The sequence below is a fragment of the Bubalus kerabau genome, chromosome 2, assembly GCF_029407905.1.
Source record: "Bubalus kerabau isolate K-KA32 ecotype Philippines breed swamp buffalo chromosome 2, PCC_UOA_SB_1v2, whole genome shotgun sequence".
Taxonomy (NCBI): domain Eukaryota; kingdom Metazoa; phylum Chordata; class Mammalia; order Artiodactyla; family Bovidae; genus Bubalus; species Bubalus kerabau.
This window is the reverse complement of record NC_073625.1, coordinates 163,091,238-163,114,985: the sequence shown is the minus strand read 5'-3', so window position 1 is coordinate 163,114,985 and position 23,748 is coordinate 163,091,238. Positions and strand designations below refer to the sequence as shown.

General features: G+C 41.5%; 2 protein-coding genes across 9 annotated transcripts in view; one reads left to right on the top strand and one right to left on the bottom strand.

The window, feature by feature from the left end:
- The window catches only part of MED12L (mediator complex subunit 12L), a 362,611-nt gene that overhangs the window by 142,526 nt on the left and 196,337 nt on the right, over positions 1-23,748 (top strand). The window lies entirely within an intron of this gene.
- Positions 1-23,748, bottom strand: part of P2RY14 (purinergic receptor P2Y14) — a 33,641-nt gene that overhangs the window by 6,907 nt on the left and 2,986 nt on the right. For both annotated transcript variants that reach the window (XM_055569358.1, XM_055569357.1), the window contains exon 2: positions 3,684-3,789. The gene's annotated coding sequence lies outside the window, so the exon portion shown is untranslated. The remainder of the gene's footprint in view (positions 1-3,683; positions 3,790-23,748) is intronic.

The following is a 23,748-nucleotide window of genomic DNA, read 5'->3' as shown; positions in this document are numbered from 1 at the left end:
GCAGGTCAGGAAGCAACAGTTAGAACTGGACATGGAACAACAGACTGGTTCCAAATAGAAAAAGGAGTATGTCAAGTCTGTATATTGTCACCCTGCTTATTTAACTTCTATACAGAGTACATCATGAGAAATGCTGGGCTGAATGAAGCACAAGCTGGGATCAAGATTGCTGGGAGAAATTACCAATAACCTCAGATATGCAGATGACACCACTCTTATGGCAGAACGTGAAGAAGAACTAAAGAGCCTCTTGATGAAAGTGAAAGAGGAGAGTGAAAAAGTTAGCTTAAAGCTCAACATTCAGAAAACTAAGATCATGGCGTCTGGTCCCATCACTTCATGGCAAATAGATGGGGAAACAGTGGCTGACTTTTTTTTTTGCACTCCAAAATCACTGCAGATGGTGATTGCAGCCATGAAATTAAAAGATGCTTGCTCCTTGGAAGGAAAGTTATGACCAACCTAGACAACATGTTAAAAAGCAGAGACATTACTTTGCCAACAAAGGTCTGTCTAGTCAAGGCTATGGTTTTTCCAGTAGTCATGTATGGATGTGAGAGTTGGACTATAAAGAAAGCTGAGCGCGGAAGAATTGATGCTTTTGAACTGTGGTGTTGGAGAAGACTCTTGAGAGTCCCATGGACTGCAAGGAGATCCAACCAGTCCATTCTAAAGGAGATCAGTCCTGGGTGTTCATTGGAAGGACTGATGTTGAAGCTGAAACTCCAATGTTTTTGCCACCTGATATGAAGAACTGACTCATTTGAAAAGACCCCATTGTTGGGAAAAATTGAAGGCAGGAGGAGAAGGGGACGACAGAGGATGAGATGATTAGATGGCATCACCGACTCAATGTACATGAGTTTGCGTAAGTTCCGGAGTTGGTGATGGACAGGGGGGCCTGGTGTGCTGCGGTTATGGGGTCACAAAGAGTTGGACACGACTGAGTGACTGAACTGAACTGATACAGAGTAATAGTGAAAAATTTCTCAGAAATGATTTAGTAAGAGCCACCGTTTCTTTTCTTTCCTTCTAGGAATGTGTATAAAGACATTTTCCACAGAGTCTTGTGACTTATGTCCATTTGAAATACAATATGTCTGTGTGTACCCTAATGCCAGGTCTTCCTTGGTGGCTTAGCAGTAAAGAATCTGCCTGCCAATGCAGGAGATGTGGGTTTGATCGCTGGATTGGAAGATTCCTATGGAGAAGGAAATGGCAACCCACTCCTGTATTCTTGCCTGGAGAATCCCATGGACAGAGGAGCCTGGTGGGCTGCAGTCCATGGGGTTGCAAAGGGTTGGACACTACTGAGCGACTAAACAACAACCACCACCTTGATCTCAAGGGTAGAGAGCTACGTTCTCTGTTTCCTCAGTGTCAAAAATTGAGCATATATGCCTTGCAGTGCATTTCACGTCCCTCTCCCTTCCTCATTTGAGGTTGGTGGAAGGGGCTAGCTGACCCAGGCAAACTTCTAGAGCAGGAGTGCCTTCTGAAATGAATACTCAATTGCTGCTTGGATCTTTTTCTCCAAATCACATCTTCTTGCTATTTTGACCTGTTTTGAAGTAATGGCAGATCAGAATCTTTCCATATTAGATGTGTTGACTGGGGGAAGAGTGTATTACTGCTGCCTGGGCTGCTGTCTGGATACAGCAGAGGCGAATTTAGGGACAGTTTACATGGGTCATGAGCTATAGCTAAATCCGAGACAGTGTTAGCAGTAATTTTCATGTTTTTGAGTCTGTGTTTCTTGAACAGTAGTGTTGATGGCAGGGCGTTGTGACCGCCTGGTACATAATTTGCCATACTTGGTCTTGGTGTCTCAGGGTGTGGCAGCCTTCTCTGCAGTGATGGATCAAGAGATGTGTGGAAAAAGAACTATCTTAAGGTATCTGCAGCAGGTGAGGCCAGTTAGACACAGAGATCAAAAGGCAGGAATACATGTGAGATGAAAAATAGGACACGATGATAATAGAGACAGGTGTTACTTTGACCTTGTAACTTCTGTCCTGTCTCCTCTCCTTAAGTATAGAGATGATTTAGTATCCTGATAAAGAGACCTACTCAAACTTCAAACCCTGTCACAGATGGAGGAGATACTCATATGGATGTTGATTTTATACTATACCATAAAAAATAAATAACCAAATAGAAAGAAAGAAGGTCTCGGTGTGGCCCAACAACACTCCCTTCCCTGCTGCAGGCTCTCAGCTGATTTACTGTTTCTAAGCAGCTTGTCCCAGCCCATTAAAGATGCTGCTGTTGCTGCTAAGTCGCTTCAGTCGTGCACGACTCTGTGCGACCCCATAGACGTCAGCCCACCAGGCTCCGCCATCCCTGGGATTCTCCAGGCAAGAACACTGGAGTGGGTTGCCATTTCCTTCTCCACATTAAAGATGAGAGACAGGCAAAGGGGGAGAAGGAAAAAGAACAAGCACCTCTGGATGATGATCTACTGAAATAAGGGGCATTCTGGAGAGCCAGTTTGTGGAAGTGTAGCCAGTCCTGCCCATGGAAGTTACTTCTGAGATTATCTCTGAATTTCTATAGTGAAAGTGGTCATTATGTTCACCTTAAGGCTTCAGGGGACATAAAGCTTCCTGAATTCTTGAGACTTCATTTAAGAAGGATTTTAAGATAAGCCATAATGGAAAAGAATATATATAAAAAGAATGTGTGTACACACACACACACACACACACACACACACACACACACACGCACATCTATTTATATTTGCTGTACAGCAGTAATTAACCAGAACATTTAAATCAGCTTTGTTGTTGTTTAGTTGCTAAGTCGTGTCCAACTCTTTGCGACCCCACAAGCTAATAGCCCACCACCCTCCTTTGTCAATGGGATTTCCCAGGCAAGAATCCTGGAGTAGGTTGCCATTTCTTTCTGCAGAGGGTTTTCCTGACCCAGGGATCAGACCTGCATCCCTTGCATCAAAGAATCCACAGGTGGATTCTTTATCGCTGAGCCACCAGAGAAGCCTGTAAATTAACTAGACTTCAATTTAAAAAAATATAAGGCATTAGCTTTTGTTAGGTGGAAATCTTCCTCATTCCACAAATCCAGGTAAAGGAGAATAAAATGATGTGAAACATTTTGGTCTATATAAACCGTCACTTTGGATCTTTGGTCATATAATGGTAAAATGGAATTTATGGGACCAAAAGACAGCTGTTAATGTATAGTAGGAGCCTATGAATTTCTTTCATCTTTTTTTGTACAACTAGAACATCCATGGCAAAGTTTAATTTTTTTCTTTCTTCTTTTTTGGCAAAGTTTACTTTTAATCTAGATAGTGAGTACACTTGTTTCTAGTGAAATGTTAGGTCTCTGGATTGTGCCACAGTCATATTTTTGGGTTGTGGAGTATTTCATGTAACCTCAGGGCTCTCTCTTTGGGCAGAATTTAGTTGATCCAGGGCCAAACAAGGCGATGCTCACTCCAGAAACACATTCACCATAATAAAAGTGTGTTGAGTTCATTACTCACCTTCTGTGTAATTACATGCAATGAACCAATTTTCTCTTAAAACGGACCACCTTCCAGTGTTTTAATTGTGTGCTATAATTCTACTTTTTCTGAAGAAGAGAAATTATTCCATCATAATATTTTGATGAAATTAACAAAGCTCTTGACAGTGCCCAAGTATTTCTTCAATTACCTTTTTAAAAATTTTGTCCAATATGAGGTTTCCTTTCAATGAAGTAATTTAGCCCAGTGAGCGCTTGTCATCTTGAAGTGGCCAGGGTGTTTCTTCACGAATGATCCTGTATTGTAGTAGAAAAATGAAGATGTAATTATGTGAAATACATGCCAGAAGGTTTTATTGAAGATGTATATGTGGTAGCAGGGTACTTAGTCTTTAAATATGGCTTGTATAACTTGAAATATTTCAACATATGCTTTTGTTGTTTTACCAAACTTCTTGTTGGTTGTTGCTATTGACCATTATAGATTTGATGTAAACTCTGGTGAGAACCTTGTAAACTCTACTTGAGAATTGAATAAGAAGTGTTTTTAGTTACTGGTTTATTATTTTTTCCCCCTTTATGGATTTAGATGCTCAAAACAGATCATATAAATTACTGAAGTTAACAAACAGTTGACCCTTTTAGCCAGGAAATCATCAGCAGGCTTTCTTTTGTTTCCTGTTTTTTGTTTTTAAAACCTTTGTACCACTGACATTCTGGAGTTGATGATTTGTTGTGAGCGTTGTCCTCAGCATTGTAGGATGTTAAACATCAACATCCTTGCCTTCTAGTTATTAGGTGCCAATAGCTTTATCATCCTAAGCTGTGACCAAAATGTCCTCTAGTGGGCCAGGTTGCCCCTGGTTGATAACCGGTGGTCTAGTTATACATGAACTTTACCGAAATAACACCTGAAAGCTTTATTGTTTGATAGGAAGAGGATAGGTTTCGCAGAATGTGATTGGTTCAGTTCTGCCTTGGTCTGGGTTGGCACCTTTCTGAATTCTTTAAGCTAGCCCTTCTCAGACTTTAATGTGCGTACAGATTTCCTGGGGCTCCAGCTAACATGAAGACTCATATACCATAAGTCTGAAGTTGAGTGTAATGTTGATGTTGGTAAGGCAAGGAGTACTCTTTGAGTAGCAAGTTTTTGACTTCGTACACAGGAAACTTTAATAAATATTTGATGAGGAGGGTTTAAAAAAACAACTTTTATTTGCTGTAGTTGGGACTTCAGGTAGGAAAAAATAATGTTAAAGGGAGCCTGAAATCTAGATTTTTTCTTAGAGAGTTTACTTGTTACAGATTTCATCATCATAATCTCATCCTTCTGGTCTGGAAATACAAATAGATATTTTATGGAGAGCTGGTGATAAAGAACATCTTATATTTACCTAGGATAGTCCTAAAAGGTCATGAGGTTTTCTTTAGAAACAAGATGTAGTTCTCTGTGGTGAAATATTTTATTTGATCCAGGGTGATACCGAGCTTGTTCTGGGCAGGAATGATACTGTCTAACTTCAGAACAGTGCTTACTCTTGCAGAAGGAAGTGGGGCGTAGGGTGGTTGGACTTTAGCTGTATTTGTGGTCGTTCATCTCTTAAATTCTGAAACAACTAAACATTACTGTACCTAGCATTACTGTGAATTATGCGTAAACATTACTGTGAATTAATACTGGGCAATTAGGTATATTGGTGTTACCAGCATTAGTTTCTGTACTTTGGTGTACTTGGAATAGTTCATAATTAGGGAAAAATGTATATGGAAAATGAATTGCTTTCAAATCACTCTTTTATCACTACCCACCTATGATGAGCATTTTCCTCTCTGTTCTTTGTTCTGTTCTTAGCAAGTGACAGTGTTAGGTCAGCTGTTAGAGAATCCGCCTGCAATGCAGGAGACCTGGGTTCAATCCCTGGGTTGGGAAGATCCCCCGGAGGAGGGCATGGAAACCTACTCCAGTATTCTTGCCTGGAGAATTCCATGGACAGAGGAGCCTGGCCGGGCTACAGTCTCTCCTTTTTGGGGTCACAAAGAGTTGGACACGACTGAGTGACTTGGCACAGTACACCTGTGATGAGCATTTTCCTCCCTGTTCTTTGTTCTGTTTTTAGCAAGTGACAGGCTCAAAATTCCTCCTCGAGTTCAAACATCAAAAGCTTTCATTCCAGGTGCCCCACGATCTTTTCATATGTGATAAATACTTGTTTTCTAGATGATTCTTCTAACAGTAGAAAAGAGTATAGATGTGTGTAATCATTGTGCACATGTCCAAACTTACTAAGGCTGTTTTCTTAGCATTGCTGTTTTTAATCTCCCTTGCTGTGTGACTTTTTCTTTTCTCTCCTTGTCGTGCCAGTATGTAGTATCCTAGATGGTTTTCAGAGCAGTTGTAATGGGATGACTAGAATGAGGATTTATGTATGGGCTACTTATTCAGTCTTGTAGTTGCATTTTATAATATTTTATGTTATTAAATATTCAACAGCATACTTTTATTTTAAAAATATTTTATACTTTTGAGTAGTATTAATTAATTAGGTCATCAGTCTTCCGACCTATCTTATTCTATGGTCGGTTGAGTATTTAAGAATTTCTTCATCCTGACTCGTGGTCTTGCCTCTCTTTCCCAACACCGTGACTCCTGAGGAGTGGGTAAACAGTGTCTTTTTCTTCCAGGTCATAGACCTGTTCAAAAGGAAGTCATTATAGGCTCGTCAGTTTATTTCATAGAAGTTACTGTTTTTATTCTGTAACTGACCGCCCACCTTGCGACTCAGAAAGCCATTTCCTACTCCATTTCCTACTTGGCTGCTGCTCAGACTTCGACTATGGCTATCTAACCCCTCTCTGCCCTCCCTGTGTCCTCTGTCTGGCCTGCACTCTGTCTAGGCTCAGCCAGTGGGAATCTTGCTTTCTTTTGTACCCAAAGGAATGAGTACCTCCCTTATCTTTCTTCATCCCCATGAGCATTAATGACTAGTGCTCACCACACTTCTCAAAGGCTGCCAGGGACCTCATTTCTAAATTTATTGTCCCTCTCTCTGTCATTCTGTTTCCAGACTTCCCTGTAATAGTTGATGGTATTGATTTTCGCAGGTTGAAATCCTCTGTTCATAAGGTACATTGTAGCCTTTGGCTCCTGTATACATTGGATCTTCCTTTCCTTCATTTGTTTACCAAATCCATCAGAGCATGTTTCCAGGCAGTTTGGAGATACAGTGGGGCTTCCCAGGTGGCTCAGTGGTAAAGAATCTGCCTGCCAGTGCAGGAGATTCGTGGGTTCGATCCCTGGTCGGAAAGATTCTTTGGAGAAGGAAATGGCAACCCACTCTAGTATTGTTGCCTGGAAAATCTCATGGACAGAGGAGCCTGGTGGGGTCCGTGGCATCCCAAAGAGTCGGACATGACTGAGCACAGCACAGGCAGGCTGGCAGGCAGGCATGGAGATACACTGGCCACAGGGAACACTCAGGAAGTTCCCAATCTAGGGGAGATGGAACACAATGGTACTTTTGGGTGCAACAAGGGGCTGTGATTGAAGGAGGAGGCACAGGAGCAGAGCTACCACTCAGCACCTTCCAGCTTCAGGAATGGTGGTATTAAAGCTGTCTTCTTGGGTCTTGTGACAGTGAGGGTTGACAAATTAGTTAGGTTTAGCCAGTCAAACGGAGAAGGCAATGGCACCCCACTCCAGTACTCTTGCCTGGAAAATCCACGGGCAGAGGAGTCCATGGGGTCGCTAAGAGTCGGACATGACTGAGCGACTTCACCTCCACTTTTCTCTTTCATGCATTGGAGAAGGAAATGGCAACCCACTCCAGTGTTCTTGCCTGGAGAATCCCAGGGACGGGGAAGCCTGGTGGGCTGCTGTCTACGGGGTCGCACAGAGTCGGACAGAAGCGACTTAGCAGCAGCAGCAGCCAGTCAAAGGGAAGGGAGCATGTGTGGGGCAGAGAGAGCTACCAGGCACATCCACCAGGACTCGTGAGATGATAGCACAGCAGGGGTCCCGTGGCTTGCCCAAGCTCTTGAGTAACATAATAGAGCCTTGTTAATCAGTTACTGTTACCACCATTTTGCAAATGAGGAAGCTGGTGCTGAAAATGGTTAAGTAACTCATCAAAGGCGAATTGGGCAGATAATACATGGTCAGACAGTATTAAAACTTGTGTGTTCATCTCCCAGCGAGGTCTTCCCTACTCCTGTGGTAACTCAGGCAGGCATGTTTTGTGTGTGTCTGTGAGTGTGCACATGTATTGCAGGCCCTTCAGCATTGTTCTAGAATATTGTTTTTAGGAATCACTTATCAAGTATTTTTTTTTTTTTTTTTTGAGGTGAGGTGGACATGTGAGTGTGAGAGTGGGATCTAGTGGTTAAGAGGTCTGCCAGGTGTGGGTGCAGTCTCTCCAGTGAGCCTCTGGGTACCATTGTGTACAGAACCTCTGTTTAATTTGCCAGTTTCTGAAAGTTTAAAAATGAACACCTGACTAGAAACAGACCACGTATATTAGTGATTAAAACAAATGACAGTAGTCAGTTGGTGGAGACCCTGTTGCTGGAGGAAACCCAGGTCTGCTGCTGTGGTTTAGATGCTAGGATCCTGGGCATGAGGTTGTTGCTGTTTCTCCCTTCCAACCAGTTTTCTCTATATATGGGCATGAGGTCTAACTTGATTCCTCAAACTCCTGGCCACCATGGCCCATTGACTTCATCTTCGGTCAGAATGTACGCCAGCGAGAAACGTGCTTTTACTTGTAAGTGGGCAGATGTTGTTGTCTCTGAGTTGTTTGTTGTTCAGTCACTAAGTTGTGTCCAACTTTTTGCAACCCCATGGACTGCAGCACTCCAGGCTTCCCTGTCCTTCACTATATCCCAGAGTTTGCCCAAATTCACGTCCATAAAATCAATCAGTGATGCTATCCAACTATCTTATCTTCTGCCGCTGCCTTCTCCTTTTGCCTTTAGTCTTTCTCAGCATCAGGACCTTTTCCAATGAGTCAGCGTTTGCATCAGGTGGCCAAAGTACTGGAGCTTCTGCATAGTCCTTTCAATGAGTTTTCAGGGTTGATTTCCCTTAGGATTGACTGTTTTGACCTCCGTGCTGTCCAAGGGACTCTCAATAGTCTTCTCCATCACCACAGTTCAGAAGCATCAATTCTTCGGTGCTCAGTCTTCTTTATGGTCCCACTCTCAGATCTATACAGGACTACTGGAAAAACCATAGCTTTGACTATCAGTTCAGTTCAGTCACTCAGTCGTGTCTGACTCTTTGCAGTCCCATGGACTGCAGCACTCCAGGCTTACCTGTCCATCACCAGCTTCCAGAGCCTACTCAAACTCATGTCCATCACATCGGTGATGCCATCCAACCATCTCATCCTCTGTTGTCCTCATCTCCTCCTGCCTTCAATCTTTCCCAGCATCAGGGTCTTACAGACCTTTAATTGACGAGCAGTGCTGATTCATTCTCACATTGGAAGCACCTGCATGTTCTTCATAGGCTGAATTGCAGACACCTCAGAACTTCCTCTTCCACCAAAGCATAAGCTCAGCTCTGTCCTTACACCTTCAGGCCTCCTTCCTGGGCCCTCCTGTTTACAGACTCTCAAAATCACGAAGACTAAACATCTGTGAGTTTCTGCCACAAACAGCCGTTCTTTGATTCCATGTAATAACAGGTAGACTGATAACATGAAGACTTAGTTTTTACTTTTAATTCCAACCACTTTCCTTAAACTACATTTAGCCAAACTCGCAGCTATGTGCAAGAGTGGCATCTCCTTGAACCTGGGTCTGTCTTCACATCTTTGTGTGATGCAGGCAGATAATTAGGAGCTGGGGGAAGAGGTGAGGTGCTGCACAGGCCCTCCTGGGGCCATGAAAATGCCCCCCCACCACGGACCCTAGCCTCTGTGTCAGTAACTGCATCTAGTTTGTCAGGATGGATTTGGGGGGATTTTTCACCTATAGTCTTGGGGTTGCCCAGGATTTCTCATCCTTGGTACTGTCAACATTTTTTTGAGTTGCAGTTCTCTGTGGGTGAGTGGTCTGGTGCATTATAGAAGGCTGCATCTCCAGACTCTATCCACTAGGTGCCAGCAGCTCCCATGGTTTAAGATATGAAGTAGCCCCTTAATAATAGTTATATTTCTTACCATTTTGATACAGGAATAGAATGTAATCAACTCTGTAATTGATGCTAAACTTTATGCATTGAGTAACTCAGCAGCAATACGTGATTCATATGTTTAGGTCTTGGAATGTGAAGTAGGTTTTCTTTACTGTCCTATTGGAATAATGGGCAGGCAGTGGAGCATAATGATTAAATGGACACAGTGGACCTTGGTTAAAAATATGGCTCAATTTCTTAATAGCTGTGGTAGTCAATTATTTGGGGCTTCCTGGGTAGCTCAGACGGTAAAGAATCTGCCCTATCTGCAGAATGCCTCCTGGTTTCTGTGTTTACATCTAAAAGGAGAGGTAGTAGTTGCTACTGCGTAGGGTTTCTATTCCTGTAAGACCTGGTGCCCGGCATTGTGTGACTCAGAGGGACCAGTGGGGGTTCAGAGAGTGAGTGACTCAGCTGACAGCAGAATTGGATCCGAAGTCTCTGGGACTCGGAGTGGGCCAGGACTTCCCCTGGGCCGGGCCCCACATGTGCCCTACTTCCCCACATCTATGTGAGGTGGTTTTTCTGCGCTCATGCACGGCTGCACGAGACACTGTAGATCCATTTTCCGAGTGCTCCGCACCTCTCCGGGGAGTCTGGCCTAGCAGTGTTTGCCTAGGGGTGGCTGGGGGAAGGCTGTGCATTCTATGGTCCCTCGGTTCTAGTAATGGGAAGTGGCACTCTAAGTAAGTGAGGGTTTCCCTTCACTCTGAGGCAGTAAGGGTGAAGTCCAAAGCATTTCATGCTCCTACTTGGCAGTCCATGAGAGTGATGTAAAGCTATGAAACTCCTGTCTCCAGAGTTCGGGGGGCTGATTCCTTCTATGGAATTAAATGGAGATGTCATGATTTCTGACTCTCCCTCTTCCTGCCACCCCCCTGCTTCTGCCTGCAGCCTGTTCTTCTGCAGCATTGTTTTGGAATATGTGTTTCTGTTCCCTGGGGGCCAGGCAAGGAAATGAATCTCTGACCTCTTTTTGCTTCACTGAGATGGAGTTTCTCAGTCAGGCATGCTGTACTCAGATCTTCAGATCTTTGGGCTTAGGGCGGCCTTAACACATGCCCCTTTGCTAGGGGGCTGGGGAACAGATTTTTAATTCTGAGAAACCAACTGCTTTCATGTCTTAGATGAATATCAATCACCTTTATGTTTGTTCAAGATTCAGGCTTACATATCCAAAGGAAAAGAATATAAATATCCAGGACTTTTAAGTGGGAATAGAAATACTACAGAGAAGTGATTCTTATACACTTTAAAGCCTAAAATTCAGGTACTTCCTGCCTGTAAGAGGAAGTCAGTAAATTTTGATTCAATAAATGTATTGTTATGAATTGGGAAAATTCTTTAAATGAATTTGTATTTTGTTAAACACAATATATGACAATGGAGCAACTATAATTCACTTGAAAATAAGTAGGACTTAAATGTGAAAGATGCATTTTCATGCAGCTTAAAGATGGTGCTCAGAGTGCATATGGAATGGAAGACCTTTTCTTCTTGAGTTCTAGGCCCTTCCCAATGGGATCCATTGTTGAATGTAAATGTCCTCTTTAAATAATCCATTAGTGATTATTTCACTTTTCATATGGATTTCAATTTGAATCAGTCTTACATGTTTTGAGAGAGCTGTCTTACATCTTGCCGTACCCTGTGGGAGCTATTAGTTGCCATTTCATCACTGCCTCAGATGTAGTTGTCTGAACTGTACAAAATCTGATAATTAGAAGTGTTCCTTTCCATCTGTACCATGAATTGCATTTCATGTTCATGACCTACTTCGACAAGGATCAGTTTTATTTTCTCCATACTGTTTTTTTTTTTTTTTTTTAATGTAGCCTTCCCTGACTTCTAATCTTTATCCATACATTATTGCTTTCCTCTCTTGTATTCAAGATCTGTCTCTGTCTTTAGACTATTTTCTTTCAAGGTATAAACCTGCAGAAGTTCTCTTGAAGTTGTGACACCCTCATAGCTATAAACTTGCTCAAGCCTTTTCCAACCTCACATAACAAAAGTAGAAATCCTCTGTAGGTGGCAAAGAATGAGCCCCAATATCAATGAGCTTGTCTTGTTTCTGAGTATCACTGCCCACTAAAAGGGACCAAGCCTCCTTGGGGAAATGACTGATTTCAAATTAGGCACAGGGAAAAGTGAGTTGATACCTTGCCGGCAAAAAGCAAGGGAGTACTCAGACTAGCAAGGAAATGTTAAGGAGGGAACAAAAGGACATGAGAGCTGACTTGGTGGCACTTCTAAATTCTACAATTTGTATATCAATAACAGTAATAGATGAAAACACTTTTGAAAGCAAACCAAATTCAAGAGTTGCTAGTACTGTTAAAAATATAGATAAAAAAGGGAGGATGAAGACAAGAGAATGTCTTCACAGAAGAAAGTCAACTAGAAAAGGTAGAAGGAATGATAGAAAGAAACCAGTTTTCAGTCTCAGCATAATAACGGATGCAGGCAACAATCTTCAAGGTTTGTGAAAAGTCAGCAAAAGTTTCTAGGAGAACAGGATGTTCTAGTCTACAAGCATCACTCTCAAATCACTTAGAATAACAAAGGAAAAATTATACCTTTTCAGTAGGGATATCTGACAGTCACTGAATGATTCAACTTACCAAAAATGGAATAATTTGATATTCACCCCGCCCCCAATATAACTCAGATGTATACAACATAACTTGTTAAAAAGCTGATCATGGATAAACAATTGGACAGATTCAGAGCATGATCATTCTATAAAAGAGCCAGCTCAGAACCTCTAAATAAATTAGTATCATGAAAAACAAACAGATGGGATGCGGTGGAAGCGAGCAGTTCTTAGACATCTCTACCTTCCTTACCTTTTCTTCTCAGTCACCTTTGGGAGCTTCTCTGCCTGCCCTGAAATTGGTGTTTTTTACTCTGTTCCTGGCCATCTTTTCTCATTCTCCCCGCTTCTTCTAAGCCGAAGTAAACTTTGTTTAGAATATTGTTTAAGACTGTCATCTGTAAGACAGACTTTTCCCTTCATGTCTCATATAATGCTTTTGGCACCTTCTATGAGGCAGTGTTCTTGGTATTGGGGATCCTGCCCTCTTAGAGCCCAGAGTCCTTGTGGTTCTGGTATCTGAGCAGCCTCCTCACCCAGCTCTCCGCTGAGCACCTCCATTTCCTGCAGTCCTGGGTTGTTATCTAGAAACAGTCTTGTCATCTGTTTCTACTCTCTTCACATTTTACAGCAATAATTGCCAGTTACTTGGAACTTTACCTATGTATCAGATACAGGCAATGCTAACTGCTTTTAAAAATACTTATTCTTTTCAAGGGATTTCCTTGTGGCTCAAACGGTAAAGAGTCTTATTCTTGTCAGTGGAATATTTGATATTTTGAAAAGAATTTATGCAAAGAAGCTAAAGCACACAAAAAGAACACAGTATTGACTTGAGAGCCAGAGCCTTACTGGGTATGCCAACTTTTCCCTTCTCATTCCCCCTGGGCTGTGCCTTTCTCCACTGGGAGAGAACTCTGTCTTGAATTTTGTGTCTTTTATTTCCCATCTTGATTTAAATCTATATGAACATAGATTCCATTAAAAAATTGTTCATGGTTCATGGTTTGTGTAGTCTTACAGGGCTTTTTTTTTCTTTTTTATCCCCAGCTCAGTATTATTGTTTCTAAAGGAATTGGAATCTTTGAAAAAGGCTTGGAAGTAGTTGGAAAAGATGAACGTTCATTCACCCTTTAGCTGAGCATTTTAATTCCTAAGTATATGTTCTAGAAGAATCTCTTCCAGAAGCATTCCAAGGATATACAAGAAGATGCTCATAGAAACATTACTTATTACTTGGCCAAAGTGTAGAAATAGCAACTGGAGGATTTGACAGGAGAATGAGTTTAAAATTTTAGTGGAATTTTGTGTAGCAGTGAAAATGAATGAACTACAGCTGTGCTTTTAAAAATCCTCCTGATAAGAGAAATCCCATATTACAGTTGAGGAAACTGAGGTCTAGAGAGCTTGAATAACTTATCCAAGGTGTAAGAACAAGTGTGTTGTAGAACTGAGAGTGTTATTCTAAAGCTGTAACGACTATGGACTATTGTTTCTTGTTGAAAAGTCTTGTCTTTATTAGCTTGTGTGTTCCACTGAATGGAGAGAGAGCTTCGTATTTTCATCTAGCTCAGCAAATGGATCATAATAGGAGTTGAATGAATTTCTGATGAATGACTGAAGACATCCTTACTTTACATAGGAAGAATGCTATGTAAGGGAGCTTAGTAGCTTGAGCGAGTTCTGAGATGGTAACCAGAGCACCTGCAATTGAAATCCAGGTCGTTCAAGCCCTCAGTGACTGTAGCATCTTACCTGTATGCTCTTTTCCTTGGTTTCATCCCCTACCCCCATCCCAGTGGATGGCTGAGGGATGCCTGGCAGGTGTAATGTCAGCATAACTTGGATTATTACTACCCCGAATTCCTTAGCCAGGGCCCACAATTGCTCTCCTTGTGGACAGCAGAGGCCCTTCTTCAGCTATGTGGCTTTTTTTTTTTTAACCTATAATATGAATCTGCCCAGCCTGCAGCAGCAAAAGTGTCAGCAAACTTTGTCTCCTGAACGTCCCTGACATGATCAGCTTGTGGCAAAGTGCAGGCAGTTTGTGCATATGGGGTGGGGGTGTAGAGAACGCAAGGTTGCAGATATTTGTTGCTTTTGACAAGTAAACCAGTATGTGTCATAAAAAAAATTATTTCACTCTAATTTTTTTGGCTGAGTGGGACAAAAATTGAAAAGCAAAAGCTTAACTGCCCAGCTATTCCCTTGAGCTTTTCCTTGCCTGCCATCCAGTGTCAGGAAAAGCTCTGAGCAGATACATGTTTTTTCTCTGTCTCAAATAAATCATGAAAAGCTTTTGTTCCTTTGTAAATTGAGGGTGAGGGGGCAGAGGGAGAGAGGCATTGGCAAGGGTCTACAAACGTGACCCACCAGAGTTTGTCAGGAACTGCATAGGAGGAGCAGGAATATCCAGGTAGATTTGCCTTCACACTGTCTCCACGGCGATGCTGAAGTTCAGCTCTATAAAGATGAACCTCAATGGGGCAGAGGTTCTCGGAGCCCTGACCTCTGCCTGTGGTTGTCTGTCTCTAGCATCTTACTGTGGTTGCCTCATATTGGTCTCTGTTAACACATCACTTTCTCAGTGGGGCCTTACCGTAGGTTTACGACCCCTGACACAGCCGAGCACCTACCCAGCACACTCCAGCCTCTCACATGTTTTATTTTCTTCAGAGCCATCTTCGTTATTTAAAGTGATACTTACTTTTCAATTTATTTTTTCCATCATCCCTCCACCTCCCTCTTCCTACTGTGCCACCCTCTTAAAGGTAGCCTTCATGAAAATAGAACTTACTTCTTTTCTTCACTGTTAAATTAGTGCCAGGCATATAGTAGAAGTTCATTAGATATTTACTGAATTTATGAATGACTGTATCTGTACAACTTTGGTCAAATAAAGGACTCAACTGTTGAACGATGAGTCTGTTCAGGACCTCAGAGTTGTATATTTTCTATGTGTTGAATAGGTTAAAATGTATAGATATCTTTTAAAATCATTGGTGCATAAAATCGGATTAACCATAGTCTTTGGTTTATGGCATATTCTTATTATGCAAGGTTCATGCAAGATTGACTGTAAAAATTTTTATCTTATTATTCTTAATCACATTATTAATTTCCTTCAAACTTGTTAACCAAAACAAAAGCCAAGACTGACAATAATAAGCTATTAATACATGGAACTGAATTTTCTTTCTTCCCACATGCCGTCTCTCTGGCCACCATGTACCCTGAGCCTCATTTTTTTCATTTACTCAGTTTAGTTTTATTATGTTTTGTTACATGTATGTATAGTCCTAAAAGTGTGTTGTATGCTTATGTGTGTGTATGAAATTGTGATCTTTAGGAAACATATGTAATCATTGAGTGGTTTAAATATTATCACACCACGCATTGTCCATGTTACTTGAGTGTTGCTATAAATCATCTGTTTTGGTGACTGTAACATTCCATTGTCTGACCATTCAGACCATTCAGCTTCCTGTTTTCTGACCATTCAGCTTCCTGTGTCTGACCATTTAGCTTCCTGTGTTCAGCACGTTTCCAGGCTTTTGCCCTTTTGAACCATGCCAAGGTATATATCCTTCATGTCTTTGGATGAACATGTGAAAGAGCTTCTTGTGTGCATAAATCTAGGTATTTAATTATTGAATCATAGGTATATGAATGTTAAACTATAGACAATGATGTCAAACAATTTCCCAAAGTGATTGCAAATCCTCTGTGGATGCCAATCCTCATTTCCTATTCTCAGATTTAGTAATGTACTAATGGTGTACATTAGTAAATGTACTAATGGTGCCAAAGCCGCAGTGTGTAAAACAAACTTGCTGATACCTCAGCACACTTGAAGGCCATGTACCCAATTGTGTCCTGTAGTCATTTTGTAACTTACTGGCATGCAACCTTAGTAAACAAACAAACAAAAAAGCCAACAACATATGGGGCTTCCTTGGAGGTCTAGTGGTTAAGAATCCACCTTGCAATGCAAGGAACTTCCTTGATCTAGGAAGGAAGATCCTGCGTTCCATGGAGCACCTAAGCCTGTGTGCCACAGCCATTGGGCCTGCGCTCTAGAGCTGGGAGCTGCAGCTACTGAGCCCTCGTGCCACAACTGCTGAAGCCTGTGTGTCTAGAGCCTGCGCTCCGCAACAAGAGAGGCCACTACAATGAGAAGCCCACACACCCCAATGAAGAGTAGCCCCTGCTCGCTGCAGCTGGAGGAGGCCTGCACACAGGCATCCTGTGTGCAGTGCAAAGACCCAGCGCAGCCCAAAAATAAAATAATAAATCTTAAAAAAAAAACAACCCTACAAAACAGAAAAAGTTAAGTTCACTTTAGAATGACTGTGATGATGTAATAGGTATTGTCCTTTTGACAAATATTTAAATGTTTCATGTGGCATTATAAGAATAGTTCACAAAGCACTTCTGCTATATATGATAGTTATCTAGAGGAACAACACTTGAGAGTGAGTTATGAGCTAAATTAGGTGCTTTCTTCATGGAACACCATTTTTACTGGAAAGAAGGATACACAAACTCTAGCAGTTCATACTTGGGTATTTGGTGGACATTTTCTCAACATTGAATAGAATGCTCCTTCAAGTCAAGGAAAAAAAATAGCAGTACTTTCCAGTACTTAGAATGAGATCAGTGCCACTATAAATACTGTTTTTTGATACTGTGTAATGAAAAGTATACTTCAAAGTTCTGGATGAATGTATCTCTCCAAATGACCAACAATTACATGATATAAAATTTAGCAGTGGTAAAAGATTTCTTCAAAGACTAAATTATACTAAAGGATTTTCAATGCAACAAAAATGTTCATTGATATGGATTTAGTTTCTCCTTTGCAAACAGCCTTTAAGAAACTGCTGCTTTTTTGAGTTTTGATGTGGTACCAAAGAGGGTGGAGAAGGAAATGGCAACCCAATCCAGTATTCCTGCCTGGAGAATCCCCATGGACAGGAGCCTGGCGGGCTACAGTCCATGGGGTCGCAAGAGTCGGACACGACTTAGTGACTACACCACCACCACCACCGCTACCACCAAAGAAGAAAATCCAGAAGCTACAAAAATACTTCTTCCTTGTCCTGTTAGAATATATCTATGTGAAACTAGATTTTCTTCAGTACACTTTAACTAAAATTACATTTTGAAACTCATCCAATGCAGATGTGGATGTGAGAATTTAACTGTCTTAGGCCAGATGTTAAAGAGATGAGCAAAAATGTAGAATCATGCTATTTTCCTCACAAAGCTTTTAGGGAAATATAATTACTTTTATGTATTTTTCATGTTAACATTTAATGCTATTTTTAAAACAAATTAAAAATATTTTATGAATTTCACAATTAAAATTTCTAATATAGTAAACATTGCTGTGTATAACAACGAGCTTTGGGCTTCTCAGTAGTGTTCAAAGGCTCTTGAGACCAAAGTTTGACAATTCTTGGCTAAAATATATTTTACTCTATTTTCTAATAAGGTTTTTTTGGGGGTTTAGTTTGCTTATTTTATTATGTCAGCTCTTAATCCATCCCATATATGGACTGTCTGTAAATCCCAAAACAAAAAAAGACACCAGATCTTTATGGAGAGTGACTAAATGAAAAATGTATATAACTTCTGCCTATCATTGTAACTCCTGCTCATCAGATATCTTTCATTTTTCTTCTGTTTTGAGTTTTTTGATATGGTTGTTAATTTGTTTGATTGTCCATCCATCCATCAAACATGAATTAAGCAAATAATACCTTTCATTAGTTCCTCCCACCCCTTTCTGTGTAAGACCATCACCTGTGGGGCTCATGGGCCCTGACCCAGATCTCCATGCCCCACAGCTGTCAGACCTGCTGATCTGGGCTGGAGGGACTGGTCTACTTGTTTACAGTGGTCACTAACTGGTTACAGTTAGTGGCCAGTGGACCTGTTGATAGGTACTTACTACTAAAATACTGACGCAGTGTCCAGTTTTCTGTTGGAATGATAGGAGATAAATTGGGAGAAGTATTCATTTCCCCTTATTTTATGATTTCTTACTTGGCCCGATGACTGTGTGAATCAATTCAAGCAATTTCCTGTGGGATTTTACTCTTGACAGGAATCCCTCTAACTTAGTAAGTTACTAGCAAGGAAGAGGGAGGAGCTCCCTTTTTATTGAGTAGCTCCTAAGGTACCAGGGACTGGCCTGTTTTATTGTCTTAGTAGTTCTTTGGGGTGATAGCTTTATTGTGATGGAGCGGAGGTGGATCACAGAGGCAAAGGAACTAAAAAACAAAATGTAGCCCAAGCCCACAGTAGATTCAAATTCAGCTGTTTGTCTGAAAAGTGCCCTGCTTTTTCAATGGTGGAAAATTTCCTCTCTAAAAACCTGAGTCCCAATAATATTGACTGTTTTATACAATGTGATTATTGCCATTATTGTGTAAGTACCTAGTTAAGGCGAAGAGCAGTCCCACATACTCTTGCATCTCCAGCTTTTATTTGTGTATAAATCACAATTCTTATTGGACTTTTTATCTCCTTAGGTCAGAGACCGGATGGGGCAGGCGACAGGGCATTTGATTTGAAGACATTTTGACTTTTTCCTTTTAAGTTCAACCCTTGGACTTTATTAGCTGTGTTATCCTGTTTGAATCACCAAAGCTCTCTGGACTCCAGTTTCCTAATCAGTAAAACAGAGCCAATGATAGAAGTTCTTTCCCAGTGTAATTTGGCTGCTGGAAATATCCACTTTTGATAGCAGAATCTGTGCAGAGGCTTTAAAAACAGAGGAGTACTTGTACAGATAATTAGAAGTCCTGCTGCTGCTAAGTCGCTTCAGTCGTGTCCGACTCTGTGCGACCCCGTAGACGGCAGCCCACAAGGCTCCCCTGTCCCTGGGATTCTCCAGGCAAGAACACTGGAGCGGGTTGCCATTTCCTTCTCCAGTGCATGAGAGTGAAAAGTGAAAGTGAAGTTGCTCAGTCGTGTCCAACTCTTTGCGACCCCATGGACTGCAGCCTACCAGGCTCCTCTGCCCATGGGATTTTCCAGGCAAGAGTACTGGAGTGGGTGCCATTGCCTTCTCCAAATTAGAATTCCTAAATCTCAGTAAAAGTGAAGTCGCTCAGTCGTGTCCGACTCTTTGTGACCCCATGGACTGTAGCCTACCAGGTTCCTCCATCCATGAGATTTTCCAAGCAAGAATACTGGAGTGGGTTGCCATTTCCTTCTTCCAGAGATCTTCCCGACCCAGGGACTGAACCTGGATCTCTTGCATTGTAGGCAGGCACTTTACCATCTGAGCCACCAGGGAAGTCCCTAAATCTCATTAGTGTATAGGAATTATGTGTTGTTGTTTGTTATTCAGTTGCAGAGTTGTGTCTGAGTCTTTGTGATCCCATGAACTGCAGCATGCCAGGCTCCTCTGTCCACCACTGTCTCCCAGAGTATGCTCAATTCCACTGAGTCAGTGATGCTATCTAACCATCTCAAACTCTGTTGCCCTCTTCTCCTTTTGCCTTCAGTCTTTCCCAGCATCAAGGTCTTTTCCAGTGAGTTAAATGTTCGCATCAGGTGGCCAAAGTATTGGATCTTCAGCATCAGTCCTTCCAAAGAATATTCAGTCTTTCCAACGATTTCTTTTAGGATGGACTGGTTTGATTTCCTTGCAGTCCAAGGTACTCTCAAGAGTCTTCACCACCACCACAATTCAGAGGCATCAGTTATTTGGTGCTCAGCCTTCTTTATGGTTCAGCTCTCACAACCATACATGAAAAACTACTGGAAAAACCATAGCTTTGACTATATGGACCTTTGTCGGCAAAATAACGTCTCTGCTTTGTAATATGTTGTCTAGGTTTGTCATAGCTTTCCTTCCAAGGAGCAAGCACCCTTTACTTTCATGGCTGCAGTAACTATCAAATTATCTGCATTCAAAATCCACAGTGATTTTGAATTATGTAGGTTGTTACTAGTGATGTTTCCCTCACCCTTTGATTGTTGGGGCTACCTTCTAATACTGTTTTCTTTTTTATTAGATCGAGTCATATACAATTGCTAATATTTGATTATATTTTATGTGCAAAAAATGTCAATTTCATATGGTTAATGCAGATTTATTTAAAATAGTCTTTAGTAAAATTATGCATGAACAGTGAAAATCTATATAGTTGCATAAAAGGGCATAGGAGCAAAAGTCAATGAACCTTGATCTTGGTTATGTTTTACAAATTAAACTTTTATTATGGATTTTCTTTCTCAAACTATCTGGTGACCGTGTGAATGCTGCCTAGTAGCCAGTGAAATGTTTTCTGTTGAAGAAGTGCTGAAGGCCATGGAGCATTTTTCCCCAGAATGAGTTGATGCAGACAGTTGGCCCGAATGGAGGAAAGAGGAATTAGTTGCAAATGCCAGTCTCTTCTTTTTAATTGTGTTAAATGTGAGATCTACCTTTATGTCTAACGGTCTGTATAGGTGGATAGATTTTCTCCTGTGAATACTTTCTTTAAGTGGAGAAAATTGGCAGGGAAGTGATAGATATAAAACTGAATTAGGGAAGACTCCTTTAAAGAGTAATTTATGAAGAAGGAAGTCACAACTTACAGCAAGTACTAAATTTAGTGATTTCTGAAGTTTCTGATGGCAGAGGGGGAAACTGATTGTCATTGGCAAAATATGCTGTAAACCTCTGCCTTATTTCATTTGAAGTATTCTTACAATCTCACCAGAAAATGGAGCTCCTTAGCAAAAGATGGTTTTTTTTTTTTTTTTTTTGTACTGGGAAATAAACTGGAATGGATGTTAAAAATGAACTAAGTTTTAAAATTATTAATTTAGATTCTATGGAATTTACTACCCAACTTTCTAGAAAAACAAGCAATAGAATAAGTTTCACAAGTTACATACTTTGGTCTTTCCATCCACGAATTAAGCTTAAAATGGTACCAATGCTTGATATTTAATAGTGTTATGTGAAATCTCAGAGGAAGAAATCAGAAGACTCAATCAAGATGGAAATAAAAACTTATAAGACATTAGGAATTGGGTCTAAGATGGCAGAGGAGCAGGTGGAATGGAGTGCATCTGTCTCCACAGACACCTCTGGACAACACTTGGAGATGCAATAGTTCTCACAGAACACTGGCTGAATACTACTAGGAGCCTTGATCACCAGAAAGGACTATACGAATCCACACATGACTACCCAGGATGAAAGAAGTGAGAAGGAGGAGGAGAGCAAGGAGGACCAGACTTGCACCCCGGGGTTGGGGAGCTAAAGCAGGGGAGAGATTCCTGAATTCCAGGGAAATCGGTTGGGACAGAAGGGAAGCATTTGAAGAATCAGAGGAGAGTGAAGCGGCTGATCTGTGATAGTCTGCATAGAGTGGGAACCACACGGACAGTCTGCCACAGGCCTGTGTACCCCGGACTGGACTCACGTCCACCAGTGCACACAGGGGCTCGAGCTGGAGCGTGGGGATTGGAGAGCAATCCTAGGGTGAGGACTGCTATTGATTGTAGGGAGATGGTCTGAGGGAACGGGAGGAAGGAAGTCCGCAACAGGGGATGCCTTTGGAGGAAATGTTGACGGCATTGGAAGCAGGGCACTGTTGCCTAGCCACTCGCAAGGGCTGGAGCCACCACTGTGACCTCTCCCCCCACAGCAGCCCAGCAATAGAGAAGGACCACCCACGGTTGCCTCCTGTGTGCCTGCTGCTGGAGGCTAGAAAAAGCTCCTAACAGAGCTGTATCCCTTGAACCCATGGCTTCCAGCCTCCCTGTGCACCTGTGCTTCCAGGGCCCCCAGGATCCAAGCAGCCATGCCACCTCTGTGTTTGGTCCTCACTGGGGCAGACTCAGGAGCAGGCTCCTGTGGGTGGCCCACGTGTAGAGGTTAGGGCAGACTCAGGTCCTCTAGGGCAGCCTCAGGAGCAGGCTCCTGTGGGTGGCCCACATGTAGATAAAATCACAATTGAGCTCCAGGGGCGGAATGACTGAGGAAGAGCATCAAAATCCTTTCCATCACCTGCACAAGCTGCAGATTAAATCCACAAGGTCAACTAGGTAGACTGTGTCTGTAGATTATATGAAAGGACAGTGTGTTCCCACAACAGAAAATGCTTTTAACTCTGGCAGCCGTGGACACTGGAGGCAAGTACATGTGGGAATAGGGGCAGATTAGCAACTCATTCAATGTGGCCACCATCACCTTGATAGCAAAACCAGACAAAAATATCACAGAAAGAGACAATTACAGGCCAGTGTCACTGAACATAGATGCAAAAATCTTCAACAAAATATTAGCACACACAATACAACAACATATTGAAAGGATCATACACTATGGTCAAGTGGGGTTTATCCAGGGATGCAAGGATTCTTCAGTTTATGCAAATTGATCCATGTGATACACCATATTAACTAATTGAAAGATTAAAAACGATACAGTAATCTCGATAGATGCAGACAAAGCTTTTGATAGTTCTCAACATCTATTTAAAAAAGTCTCTGATAAGTGGCATAGAAGGAACCTACCTCAATATAATAAAGGCCATGTATAGCAAGCCTGCAACAAACATTATTTTCAATGGTGAGAAACAAAGCATTTCCTCTTAAGATCAGAAACAAGACAAGGATGCCTACTCTCATCACTGTTATTCAGCATAGTTTTGGAGGTCCTAGCCATGGCAACCAGAGAAGAAAAATTTAAGGAATCCAGATTGGAAAAGAAGAAGTAAAGCAATCACTGCTTGTAGATGACATGATACTATACATAGAAAACCCTAAAGATGCCACCAGAAAATTATTAGAGCTTATCAACGAATTTAATCAAGTTGCAGGATGCAAAATTAATACACAGAAATACCTTGCCTTGTTATAACAGAAAAGTCAGAGAAATTAAGGAAACAATCCCATTCACCACTGCATCAAAGAAAAAAAAATCTAGGAATAAACCTACCTAAGGAAACAAAAGAATCTGTATGCAGAAAACTATAAGACGCTGATGAGAGAAATCAAAGATGACACAAACAGATGGAGAGAGATATTCTTGGATTGGAAGAATCAATACTGTGAAGATGACTGTGCTACCTAAAGCACTCTACATATTCAGTGCAATCCCTATCATATTACCAGTGGCATTTTTCACAGAACTAGAACAAAAAATTTTACAGTTTGGATTGAAACAACAAAGACCTTGACTAGCCAGAGCAATCTTGAGAAAGTAAAATGGAGCTGGAGGAATTAATCTTCTTGGCTTCAGACTATACTACAGAGCTACAGTCATCAGGACAGTATGGTACTGGCACAAAAACAGAAATATAGATAAATGGTGCAAAATAGAAAGCCCAGAGAAAAACACATACATCTGTGGGCACCTTATCTTTGACAGAGGAGGCAAGAATATACAGTGGAGAAAAGACGGTCTCTTCAGTAAGTGGTGCTTGGAAAACTGGACAGCTACATCTAAAACAATGAAATTAGAACACTT